Below are 9,311 nucleotides of genomic sequence, written 5' to 3'. Positions count from 1 at the left end.
TGCCACATGTTGCTTCACCGCCTTTGTTTCATTGCGAGGATTTTTTTTTTCTCTTGCTGCTTCCTTTGTTTGATTGATGGTCTAATTTACTAGAATATCACACTGACACACACACACACACACACACACACACACACACACATACACACACCAAACCGATAGCCTAGTGGTGTGTTCGAAGGCTGATTTTGCAAAGGCAGATCCAAATGCCTGTGGACAGGCTCAGTTAGTGATACTGTTATAGTGTGTTTCACTCTCTCAAAAATACTGACAGAAAACCTACTAAAATCATCTTTTACAGTGTGACATGAGTAACAAAAATGCACATGGAAAGATCTTTCTTTCTCTTTTCCTGTCTTTCTTCTTTTCCTTCTTTCTCAGTTACTCAGCGCAATCTTTAGATCTCGCTGTGGACAATGTTTCACTAAGAAATTCATATCACCCCCCACTGTATTTGGGTGGTGGCAGACGTGGCAGCCATGAATATCTGAAACCTTGATAAATAAAAAATAATACAAGTAAAAAAATACTTGCACATGCTATTTGTAATTTGGGTGGACTGACCCTTTAACACCCCCCTGTCCATCTCCTCAAACCCACAGATTTAAAAATCTGGAAACAATTCAGAAAGCCACGCAACATGGTTCTGTAAAGATATTTGTTACTTGCTGCAGACTTGAACACATTGTGTATTAATGGCTGTTTGGCCGTGTGTTTCTGTGATTTAGGGTTCACTAATAATAACTAATTAAACTCTAACCTCTGTGATTAAACTACTGATTGAGCAGCAGCACATCTGCACAGCTGACCCGTGTGTGTGTGTGTGTGTGTGTGTGTGTGAGTGTCTTTTCAGACTGGTGTTCTACCACAGCTCTAAGCTATTTACTGACAGACACAACAGCATTTTTCTATACAGACAGTAAGACAGGAAACATGTCTCTGGTTGCATGTGTGTGTGTGACTAGTTTAAAACTTGAATACTAACTATTTGAAAATGCAAGTCCTCTCTGCATGTTTCTTTCGTTCATTTCATCATGCTGGCATGAATAGTGAAACAAAATGCTGCCCAACTACTGAAGTAAAAGTTATTGCTTCGTCTTGTTGGCAGTTTTCTTAACGTTTTGGCCATTTTATCAATCGTATATCTTTAAATGTAGTTCAGTGAGTGGTTTTTAGTGTGAGGCGGAGAGAAAAGACAGACGTACATATAGAAAGTGAGAAAGAGAGATATTTAAAGGTTGGTTCTTGATGGCAAATACCCAAGTCAAATATTTTTGTGGTAGCCCTAATCGCTTGAAAAACCTGCTAAACACACACAAACACACACACACACACACACACACAAGGTCTCGATAACCACATTTACAATCCTTTGTCTGACAGGAAAACCGCCCAGCTGAGTAAACAAAAGTGTGCCCACGACGACGCAAAAAAAGGACAATATGCTGAAATTACATTTAAAACAATAGTTTGTGCATGTGTGTGTCATCTTGCCCTGAGAGTGTACTCTTCCTTTAAATCCCAAAGACGTAATGCAATGTATGCAAGACGTGTGATGATAACTAGAATAAAACATGCAATGTCTTAATGAAAGCTGCACCAACTTGGTATAGCCAATAGTGTGTAATAAGTATTTAAAATATATCTGATATCATTGTCCACCGCCCTCAATTAACCCAATGTAGTTCAATTAGAAAGAGAGTTCATTTCTATTAATCGTGTTCTCTTCTGTTAATTTGAAGTGAAGGCTAATTATCTAGATGTAGATTTGTAGACATGCAGTCCACAGGGACCCTCGGCAAAGGCTGTATGACACTGAAATGTGTGTGTGTGTGTGTGTGTGTGTGTGTGTGTGTGTGTGTGTGTGTGTGTGTGTGTGTGTGTGTGTGTGTGTGTGTGTGTGTGTGTGTGTGCGTGTATTCAGTGCAGAGGTTAACCTCTTCCTTTTCCTCCCTAACAAGGAAAGGTCAGAGGTCGTGATACAAATGGAGGGAGAGGAGGAAAGAGGGATGAAAGGATAAATTGTAAAAGGAGGCAGGGAAGGAGACTGAAGACTGATTGGAAGCCAGATGTCTAATAAGGTCTATAAATAACCAGGTGACGGCTGATGGAGAACCACTGAGCTGCTTCCAAAACAAAGTCTGAACCGATTTCACAACCTTTGTCTCCTCTCTTTGTGTCCCTCTGTTCTGCGTTTGTAATGTTCGGTTTGGTTTTCATCGTCAGGTCTCACACATAGAGCTCCAAGTACATGTTCTGTCATCTGTTGAAGGCAGCCAGTTTCAGCAAAAAAATAGTTGGTAATTTTCCCCCTCATGAGTTCGCGAAATGTCAAAGCATGTTTTGCAACATAAAAATGAATGGAGGAAAGTCCCTGAATTCCAGATTCATACAAAGGGATCGGATTCAAGCCCCAATTTGTATTAAAAGAAATGTTTGTTGACAGTGCATGAAGGGTTGCAGACCAGATGGACTTAACATCTCTGACACAAAATATGTCACAGCACCAATGAGACGTACAGGATTTGACAAATGAATTCTCCATTGTTCTGGAAATGGGATTATTTTTTTTTTCTTGGTTTAAAAAAAACAAAAATGAAAAAAAATGGTGTATTAATGTTCAAACAGTCAAACACCCTGTGTTTACCAACTCTATTCACATATTCATTCTGCATGTCATCCAGCAACGTATTGCCTCTGACAGCTTTTATTCAGATTGGAAAAGCGAAGGCTTTGAACATCTAAAAGATGGAAAAGTTAACGCGGTCCATGAGTGTGAAATCTGAATAAACGTTTCTGCCATTTTATCCCTTTCTCTTTTAACTTCCCGTCTCTCTCCTCCTCCACTTTCTCCCCGTCTGTCCTCCCTCCATCCATCTGTCTGTCTGAATACATTCTTCTCTATCAGATAGCTGCAGTCTTATCGGCATGGAGGTGCTGAGTACTGAGCAGCTCCACAGCTCCAACGTAACAACAACACATTCCTGCCTGCTATGTGTCCGTGTGCGTCAGCGTTTGTGTTTTACTTTAAGATACCAGAGTAAAGTTAACGGATGTGTTTTAATTTGCATGTCAGGGAATGTATGTCACAGGAAAGACAAAGATAGGGTCTGTTTTTGCAAGGTGCAGGTGTGTGTTTTTAGAGATATCCTGTACTGTAGCGATGCAAAGAAAATTCGGTGTGTGTGTGTGCTTTTATGTGTGTGTGCGGTGTGGTGTGGACACATTCCTCTTCGCCACCTCCAAATCACTCTGCTCAGAGGGCCAATCAAAACAGACGTAAATCGCGGCCGGATATAAAAGCCATGCCAAAGCAAAGGACTGTGTGTTTGTGCATGCACGTTTTGTTTTTGTGGGTGTTTAAAGAGAACGATATACCTCTGTCTTAATGAAGCAGCACAAGCACAAATTATGTCCGTATGTTACGAAAACATTACAAAAGCCTTTAGTTTGATCAAATTCTCATCTGATTCCTATCATAAGATCTTATTAACTCATCATAATAAAGATAATTGTGCAAAGTTCCAATTCCATCGTGGAAAAAAAGATGCTCACGGGTAAAACATGTTTTTTTTCTTTAAAGCTTTAGATCAGTATCAGAATAATATTACAATAAAGATTTTCTGCAGAGAAACCTTTAATGAAACTGGGCACTTGTGAAACGCTTTGACACAAATTTGAGCTGACTTCCCTGTTTAACTGCCAGCATGGATGACTGGCTAATTTACAGCATGTTACATGATCCACCGGGGGAATACCATCACAGGTGTGTGTGTGTGTGTGTGTGTGTGTGTGTGTGTGTGTGTGTGTGTGTGTGTGTGTGTGTGTGTGTGTGTGTGTGTGTGTGTGCGTGTGTGTGTGTGTGTGTGTTACAGGATCCATGGTAATGCTATTACCCTATCAGCATCTCATTTCCACCCCCAGTGCTTTGCCTGTGATGCTATCTGCTCCATTTAAGAAGATACGATTACAAACATGAAGCTTCTCAACCTGGTGAGACGTCCATACCTGTCAAGCACTTGTTATTTCCATGTTAATACTTCAGAGACAGAGGTGGACAGTAACTAAGTACATTTACTCTGTGCTGTACTCTAGTACAATTTTGAGTTACTTGTAATTTACTTGAGGCTTAATGCATCAGTTATTATAATACAGTAATAGTATTCACATGTTCTAAAATGGGTCTTTCTGTATATTTTGGGGCTAATGCTTTTTGTACTTTTACTAAACATTTGAATGCATGGATTTTATTTGTAACTGAGTATTTCTACACAGTGGTATTGCTACTTTTACTGAAGTAGAAGGTACGTGTACTTTTTCTCCCATTGTTAAGAACAATGTTGATACCATAACAACACTGAATGAGGAGATGCCACACATACCGCTTGTTGATATGAATCAGAGTGCTGACAATGCACATTTTTGACTGAATGGATGTTAAACAAAGCTAGGACATCTCAGTATGAGTGTGAAAGAGAGAAAGAACTAGAAGGACAGGAATAAGAAGAAAGAAAAATACAACAGATTTACAGGAAAATCAGAGAGTTATAATTAAGAGAGTCAAACCCTCAGGAGAATCAGGCAGGTGAGGGACAAAGATCCAGTAAAAGGAAATTAAGGAGCCAGGCTATCTTCTCCTTCATAACATCAAGCACTGACCTTCTCTTCTCCCTCAATGAAAAACTCATCGCTCTTAAGCAAAACCCTGAACCCCCAGCTGCTCCAGAGGAGCTGCTCCATGGTCAACGCCACAAGATTACACTTGAACTGGGCAGCTCCCACGCGTGTGCGTTTGATGCCTGACCCTTGTTCCTCTGTGACTATTCATCCAGCAATTTCTGTAGAAGAGAACTGGGGCAATGCCAGGGTCAGTTGTTGCTAATCCCGACATTTATCAGGCAGATTCACACCACATTTGTGTAAAAAGTATAAATGCGCTTGTGGCAAATGCGATGATTGTGAGGGGTGAGAGTCAGGATCTGCTTCCATCCAAACCTCCCAAAGGCGATTAGGAGAGAGGGAGAAGGGAAACATGTAAGCCCTGGATTTGGGAAGGGAGATAGAGGGAAGAGATCATATGTTTATTGGTTTATTGCATTACCTTCATAGGGGAGCCTTCATTATACATTTTTCATGACATAACTGTCAAAGCAACCTAAAATAAAAGAGTTTGAGCGGACACAATTTATACATTTTCTTCAGTTATCACCAACTCTCCAGAGATGCTCCTTAACCTTCAGGACTTGAGGCTTGACTTGGACCTGTCCCAAAAGCCTTAAAAACAGCTCTGCTTCCATTTTCAGGTTGAAGGTTGAGACATTGTTAAATATCATATCCCATTTTGATGTAATCATCCAAATCTCAAAGGACATCGGAAAGTCTGTGAGGGCAACAGGATATAGAGAAACTAATACCTGCAGGATTTGACGTTTGATTGGAGTCACAATTGGTGCTGCTTTCACTGAAAGCGTGACTCAAAGCACACACGGTTTACATTTTATCTGGATTGTTGGACCTCCTAAATTTCATTTTTTTTTCTGTTGGAAGATATGAGACTGACTGAGCTCTAACGAAATAAATCTAGCTGTACCGCCATTTCCACAGTTTTTTACTCCAGCGAGCCGAGACACTGAAGTCACAACATCAAAGCCACCAGCCTGCTGGTAACCGGGCAAACCAACTCACCAGGAGTCAGGCTCCCATGGCAGGACACACACACACACACACACACACACACACACACACACACACACAAACTGAACATGCAGGACTCCACGCTGCTGGCTTATCTCTGATCCATCTCCCTTCCTGCGGTTTGGATCTGATGAAGCCCTGTACTTCAAAGTTGTGTGTGTGTGTGTGTGTGTGTGTGTGTGTGTGTGTGTGTGTGTGTGTGTGTGTGTGCACGTATTGTATGTGCATATGTGTATGTGTGGACGTAATGGAAAGCACCTGCGCCCGCTGAGGCGGGGAAATATTTTGTGTGAAACAATGAGGAGACGTGGATGGATGAGTGGACGGACGCCGAGATTGAAGGAATAAAAATGTTTAATTTGTTTCGTCTGTAAAACAATTTTCACAAAGCAGCTTTGTTGGCAAAGCTTTGCAAATACATGACTTGACTTGATAGAGAAGATGGATGCATGGATGAAAAAGAAGCATAGAGACCAGATGGGGTTGGCATCCCGGGGATGGAACAATGAGATGAATTGGATCTAATGCGAGAGGTAGACAGGCTAAGGTAGGATTGGAAACGTGCATGGAGGGAAGGAAAGAGTGGAGGAGGGGATAAAGGAAAGAAGGATATAGCAGTGATCAGATAAAGCAAAATAAAGATGGAAAAAATACAGCAGGGAAGAATGAGGAAGAGGGGATTTCAAGCGTCTGGAGGGATTGTACACAAGCCTGAGAGATGGATGAAGGGATGGATGGGAGGATGAGGAGGATAAAGCACAGTTGAGAAACTAAATGAGACAACTTAGGCAGCGGGTGAGGCAGATTTCAGCTTGAGTAAGCTCTCATGACTGGAGATTTAAGGGAGATTTAAACAGAAGCCATCGCTGGAAGATTGACAGAATCTACAAGCTTTCTTTTTTTTTATAGTGAGTCACGGTCATTTTTATTTTATTCAGGGCACTATTGTACATGCATGTGCATGCAAGTTCCTCATAACAGCAGAAGGACGTGCTGAAGAAATTATCTTGGGATGACCAAAAGGGGCAAAAATCGGGGGAAAGTACACGTTCACTCGTATGTTATGGTAATCTGCACACTTGATTTTGTGCTGTTCAGAACAGTTTTGGCTTGAGAGGGATTGAAGGACCTTCAAAATAATTTGGGTTCATCCTCGGGAGAACACGAATCCCCAGCTCAAATGTAACTGTACCTATCAGATGTTGTGGTACAGCGTTGTGATCCAACAGTCGCACTACTGGAGTATCTAAAGTGAAAATGATTCAACCTCTGAAGAACTGATTTTCTGGATAAAAGAAATGCTCGTATTCTACTTTTTTTTTATGATTCTTTGAATGATTTATTCAATTTACAAATGAGTTGCACAGGCAGCTGTATCTGAATTTCCAAGCATTCAACAAATATGCTGTTTCTTACGGCATAAACCCTAATTTCTAGCTTCTCCTTTTCTTATTCCCCACACTGTCAGAGCTCCTCTCATTCACAAATTCTTCAATTATCATTACTGGTTAAACACTGTTTTACCCACCTGCATGAACCAGTCAGTCGTGTTGGTGCTCTTTAAATATTTTTGTAATTCACCACTTATTGTTTTCGAGATTCAAAATGAGAGGTTAAACTTTCTAACTACTGTTTTTACTCCACTCTCCTCATTGATTTAAAAGTGGAAGATGATTGAATAAGGTCTCTTCAACGATCTATCAAATTAACACCAGAGTGGGGAGACACACAGTCACACACTTGGCTTTTACCCCTTTTAACAAGAGGTCACAGGAAGGAAAGGCTGCTTTTTATTGGGTGGCATTGATGGTCGGATCCTATAATCTCACTTCCCAGAAGATGATCAGTTTAATCCCAAAATGATTCACACACAACTGGAAAACTCTGACATGTATGTCAATCTTTTCTGGCAACAAAGTATTGTTATTTAAGTTTATACACCTACATTGATGAAGGAAAGACGATGTCAATAATTAAACTGTTTAGAATATTAAAAAATGTGAACACACTCCTTTGTGTTCCCGGAATGAAAATGATTGATTCTCAATGTGCAAGTTATTAAGAAACTAAAGCAGAGTCTCTTCTTCTCATGCCAAAACTAGATGACTGATACCGTTAGGCATCAATAGAAGTCTGTGAGTCACAGACTCAATTAATGGAAGTGATGGAAAGCTTGAATATCCAAACAGTGTTTTCCAGAAGGGGTTGTTGGGATGTTTGTTTTAGGAGAGAGAGAGTGAAAGATGAGCGATGATGAAAAGGAAAGAAAATAGAAATGTTATCCAAAAGTGCGGAGAAAATCTAAATAACGAGCGTTCTTTGACAGAGCAGGACAAAAAACCCTTTTGAAAGTGGCTTATTAGATTTCCCTGTACGTTGCTTTTAAAGGCCTTGAGTTTGGAACAAAATTATATGTTTCAGAACGCTGTTCGCAAAAAATTCTGCCTCGAGTAGCAAAAGCAAAGACATTTGTCTCAATCGTGGAGTGGCCGGCTATTCATTTTGAGCAGAGACCATGTAATTTACTGCTTTCCCAAGCACAATGTAAACTAAATTATGGGTTGTAATACAATGCATGGCTTTCATTGATAACAAGGCCATTCGGCTACAAGGGAAAGAGTCAGAGGGTTGGCATGTGCCCATGTGCGAGCACACAAGTCATTATCACATATACACACACCCTCACACACAAATCACTGTCAGGTTTGAGATGACGCTATAAGCTTTGCTACGTAAGTCTATTAAGGACAGATCTAGTGATAATCTTTGGATCGCTTTCCTGAAGCGATCCAAGGAGAACTCAGTCGACTAAACATTTGTTGGATTTATTCGAGCTCAGGGCAGAGAAGGGAAAGAAAAGTTTACATTGCCTTGCCTGCCCGGGCCCTCGATTTCCTTTCCCAGGATATTAATGAGGAAATGACACACACTTGTGAAGAAAGAAAGAAAAAGAAAGAAAGAGAGGGGGAGAAGGAGAAAAAAAGAGGGAGTGAGGGATGTAGGTTTCAGGGGGATGAGGACTGGTGATTAATCCCGCTTTGAGTCGACTCCGCTGGGAATTCCATCAAAAGGACGGAGAAAAGGGGATTTTAATTGCTGTTCCTTCCACGTTTCCCAAAGCGCTTACCTACCTCTACCCAACATCAACCACCCTCCTCCATTCCTTCTGCTTTCCTCCGCCATCCTGGTGGGGGGGGGGGGTCGCACTGGAATCCGGCAGGCCTCCCACCGCACACACACATTCATGGAATTGCTTTCAGATGTGGGGTCCAAGGAAAGGTAGGTGTGTGTGCTTAAAATGCCACCTCACCCTCTGAGGCCTGTGTGTGTGCAGCTCCTCTCATTTTAGTATTTCAACGTGTGTTTATCTTGCTGTCACATGCGCCCGTGTAGCTGAAAACACCCGCCTGTATTCAGTTACAGTCTAATGCAGAGTCCTGGTCAAACGAAACCATCAGTTCTACTCAATGTGTTGATAACCTAACACAAAGTGACCCTTTAACGGCTGTTAGATGTGTCCGCGTGGAGACGACTGCCGGTGGAGAGTGTTCCTGCCACATCTGGTGGATAAGTTTCATCCTTCTGCTGTAGTGACGGTCAGAGTGGAGACTGGGGAC

This window comes from Taurulus bubalis (assembly GCF_910589615.1).
Source record: "Taurulus bubalis genome assembly, chromosome: 13".
Taxonomy (NCBI): domain Eukaryota; kingdom Metazoa; phylum Chordata; class Actinopteri; order Perciformes; family Cottidae; genus Taurulus; species Taurulus bubalis.
This window is presented reverse-complemented; position numbering follows the sequence as displayed.